Here is a 4,742-nt window from a genome sequence, read left to right as displayed (position 1 = left end):
TGTGAATGGTGGTTCGTTCTTGATTTGGCTCTCTTTAAGGCTGTTATTGGTGTATAGGAATGCTTGTGATTTTTGCACATTGATTTTGTATCCTGAGACTTTGCTGAAGTTGCTTATCAGCTTCAGGAGATTTGGGGCTGAGACGATGGGGTCTTCTAGATATACAATCATGTCATCTGCCAATAGAGACAATTTGACTTCCTCCTTTCCTATTTGAATACCCTTCATTTCTTTTTCTTGACTGATTGCTCTGGCTTATTGCTATAATTTCTAAGAGAGTAGGTAAAGAAAAGGAGAATAGTTGGAACTTGGGATCTACTGACTTCGGTGCTTTTTGCAACCTCCATCAAATTGTAATTAGGGAAATTTAAAAATTGTAATTAGGGGAAAACCGAGTTTGGAAGAACATGTGAGAATTTAATTTGTTTTTTCCTATTTGTATATGATAATTGAGAAAAGATGGTATTGTCTGCAGTAGATGTTTAAATAATATTTTAAAAATTGTGTTGAGAGCAATTTTTAAAAATCCACTAAACCTGCTATTCAAGGATTGAACAAAGAAGGGTACACAGAGATCTGTTATAGTCAGTGAAAACAAAATGGAACGAAGATTTAAATTCTCAGAAAATTGAAACATGATTTGGACTCCATCTCTAAGTGTTTTATTTGGAAAATTTTTTTGAATATTTGAATCTGAAAGAAATTCATTCAGCAAATATCTATTATATCCCTACTATATGCTCAACATTGTTCTAAGCTCTGGGTATACAGACTGCCATTTTAACCAGCATAGTTAGATTTTTAGAAAATTATTATTTTTATAGAGACAGGGTCTTGCTCTTTTGCCCAGGCTGGAGTGCAATGGTGCAATCTTGGCTCACTGCAACCTGTAAACTCCCAGGCTTAAGTGATCCTCCCAGCTCAGCCTCCCAAGTAGCTGGGACCACAGGCATGTGCCACCACACCCAGCTAAATTTTGTATGTTTTTGTAGACATGAGGTCTCACCATGTTGCCCATGCTGGTCTTGAACCCCTGGACTCAAGTAATTGACCTGCCTTGGCCTCCCAAAGTGCTAAGATTCCAGGCATGAGCCACCACACCCGGCCAGATTCTTTTTTTTTTTTAGAGTTAGGGTCTCACCCTGTTGCCCAGGTTAGAGTGCAGGGGCGTCATCATAACTCACAGAGGCTTTGAGCAATCCTCCCACCTCAGCTTTCTGAGTAGCTGAGACTATAGGCACACACGACCATGTCATACTAATTTTGTAGAGATGGGGTCTTGCTAGACTGAATAGGCTGGTTGAACTCCTGGCCTTAAGTGAACACATCCTGCCTAGGCCTCCAAAGTGCTTGGATTACAGGTATGAGCCACCACACCTAGTCTTTTCCTAGCATAGTTAGAGAAGTCCTCTCTGATAAGGCTACACTGGTGTTGTAAGCCATGTGGATAATTGGTGAAAGACTTCTAGGAAAATGAAAGAGCAGTTGCAACGGTTCTGAAGTAGGAACATATTTGACATGAGTAAAAAAGACTATGGAAGACAGTGAAGCTGAAGTGCAGTGAATCAGGAAATAGTAGAAGTAATAGAGTAGGGGAGGGGCAGATTAGGTAGGGCCTAGCAGGCTTACTCTGAATAAGCATGTCTCTATTCTGGGCACACTGTCTATGGGGTAGCCCCGCTTCAAAAGGAGCAGTACCTCTGCAGCTGCTGTACACTGCCGCTTGAAGAAAAGTTGCTAACACCAAAAAAAAATTCTATCAGGTTTTTGTATAATAGTGTTAGTTAGTTGGCTATATTATTTGTCTAGCACACACTAAGGAGAGTTATTGATGCCATGTTGTTTACTTTTTAGTCATTTTAAGGCACCTAGGACATTTTTCAACAAATACAATCATACTTACAAAATAAACTCAATAAATATTCAATATTTATTGAGCCCCAACTGGTGTCAGGCACTTTCCTGAATTCCCCAGGTGAACTTAAATGTTCTTTCCCCCCCTATATTTTCAGTTCATATTATTTTTTCCAAAGTATCAAATATGAAAATACATTATATTTGTCCATTTATATGTCTTTTTTGAGGATGTGGATAGTGACTATTCATAATTTGTCCCAGCACCTGGCATAGGGTAGCTGGTGGAACTGTTCATGGAGATAGAGAATATAAGAGAAAGAGCAGTTTTAAGGAAAAAGGTAGCAAGTTCAGTTTTTCACATGTTAAATTGAAGTGCCTGTGGGGTAGACATCAACAACAGAAATTTTCTTTTTTTTTTTAAAGACGGGGTTTCACCATGTTGGTCAGGCTGGTCTTGAACTCCCAACCTCAGGTGATTCGCCTGCCTTGGCCTCCAAAGTGCTTGGATTACAGGCGTGAGCCACCATGCCCAGCCCCAACAGAAATTTTCATTATGCCTCTGGAGGAGAAAGATTGAAGATCAAGATAGATAGTTGAAAGTTAGTTTATAGGTAGGTGATAGTTGGAGCTATTGTAGATAAAATCACCTAGGGAAATTATATAGAGTGAGAGAATTTGGCCAAAGATGGAATTGTGTAATGCTGGCTTTTACGGTTCAGATGGAAAAAGAGGACCTATAAGGAGGATCTGAAAGAATGATTAAAATGTAGTATTATAGAAAAACCAAGGATGGGTGTGGTGGCTTATGTCTGTAATCCCAACACTTTGGGAGGCTGAGGCAGGTGGATTACTGGTCAGGAGTTTGAGACCAGCCTGGCCAACATGGAGAGACTCCTTCTCTAATAATAATATAAAAATTAGCAGGGCATGGTGGTACATGCCTGTAATCCCAGCTACTCAGGAGGCTGAGGCAGGAGAATCACTTGAACCTGGGAAGCAGAAGTTGTAGTGAGCCGAGATGGCGCCACTGCGCTCCAGCTTGTGAAACAGATAGAAATGAGTCTCAACTGAAAAAAAAAAAGAAAGATAAAACAGAGAGAGGAGTTTCCTGATAACCAAATTAGAAATTTACAAAGAGAAGAAGATTGTTCAACAGGTCAAATCTGGTAGTGATGTCAAGATAAAGACTGAAAGCTTGTGGTAACTAGGAAGTCTTGGGTCACTTTGTCAGTAAAATCAGCTTGGCTTTTACAAGGACAAAACAAAGTAGAATTTTGACAAAGACACAAGGAGGATTTTTTTTTTCTAAGATTGGAAAAACTTGAACATTTCTCTTAATTAAACAGAGAAAGATGGTAGAGATAAGGGAAAAAAGGGAGCCAGTTGATGGAGCATGTTTTCTGAGAGGCAACAAAAAATGAGATTTAGAATGCAGATAGAAGGCTTAGATCTTATTCTGATATCTTATTCCAATATCAGAAGAATGAACTGTTGTAGAGATCTGATCAGATGTTTGTAAAATGAAGGGGATGTTGTTATTTCTGACTTTCTTTCTAGCTCTTATATTTATGAATATTATAGTAAAGTACATATCAGAACTAAACCTAAGTTTGGCACAGAGTTACCCATAAAGTATTTAGAAGGTTTGCTTTAGGCCAGGCACAATGGCTCCTGCATGTAATCCCAGCACTTTGATAGGCTGAGGCAGGAAGATTTCTTGAGTCCAGGAGTTTAAGATCAGTCTGGGCAACATAGTGAGACCCCATCTCTACAAAAAGTAAAAGGGTAGCCAGGTGTGATGGTGCAGGCCTGTAGTGACACAGTGAGACCCTGTCTCAAAAAAAAGATGGACCAGGGTTCAGTGGCTCATAGCTGTAATCCCAGCACTTTGGGAGGCTGAGCCAGGTGGATCACCTGAGGTCAGGAGTTCGAGACCAGCCTGGCCAACATGGCGAAGCCCTGTCTCTACTAAAAATACAAAAATTAGCCAGGTATGGTGGCACGCATCTATAGTCCAAGCTACTTGGGAGGCTGAGACAGGAGAATTGCTTGAACCTGGGAGGTGGTAGTTGAGTGAGCCAAGATCATGCCACTGCACTCCAGCCTGGGTGACAGCACAATGGTGCAATGTCAGCTCACTGCAACTTCTGTCTCCCAGGTTCAAGCAATTCTCCTGCCTCAGCCTCCTGAGTAGCTGAGATTACAGGCACCCACCACCACTCCCAGCTAATTTTTGTATTCTTAGTAGAGACAGGGTTTCACCATGTTGGTCAGGTTGGTCTCAAACTCCTGACCTTAGGCGATCCACCTACCTCGGCTTCCCAAAGTGCTGGGATTGTAGGCATGAGCCACCGTGCCTGGCCAATTTTTCAATTTTTTTTAGAGATGGGGTCTCAGTATGTTGACCAGGCAGGTCTTGAATTCCTGGGCTCAAGCGATCCTCTTATCTCAGCCTCCCAAAGTGTTGGGATTACAGGCATGAGCTACTGTGCCCATTCTAAATTAGTGTATTTCAGATTGAATATTTTCTGTTTAGCCATGTCAGTTATGTATTTCTTTTTATTTTTAGATGAAGTCTCACTCTGTTGCCCAGGCTGCAGTGCAGTGGCATTATCTCAGTTCACTGCAACCTCCGTCTTTCAGGTTCAAGCAATTCTCTTGCCTCAGCCACCCAAGTGTCTGGGATTACAGGTGCATGCCACCAGGCCTGGTTTATTTTGATATTTTTAGTAAAGATGGGGTTTCATCATGTTGACCAGGCTGGTCTCAAACTCCTGACCTCAATTGATCCACCCGCCTCAGCCTCCCAGAGTGCTGGGATTACAAGTGTGAGCCACCCCACCTGGCCAATTATGTATTTCTCTGAGCAGAAGTAATTTATTCTT

At 41.4% G+C, this 4,742-nt stretch overlaps 1 protein-coding gene across 1 annotated transcript in view; it reads left to right on the top strand.

Moving 5' to 3' along the window:
* The window catches only part of NUP210L (nucleoporin 210 like), a 152,559-nt gene that overhangs the window by 28,580 nt on the left and 119,237 nt on the right, over positions 1-4,742 (top strand). The window lies entirely within an intron of this gene.

The sequence above is a fragment of the Cebus imitator genome, unplaced genomic scaffold (genome assembly GCF_001604975.1).
Source record: "Cebus imitator isolate Cc_AM_T3 unplaced genomic scaffold, Cebus_imitator-1.0 Scaffold491, whole genome shotgun sequence".
Classification (NCBI taxonomy): Eukaryota; Metazoa; Chordata; class Mammalia; order Primates; family Cebidae; genus Cebus; species Cebus imitator.
Note: the sequence above shows the minus strand (reverse complement) of the source record. Positions and strands in the feature narration are given on the sequence as shown.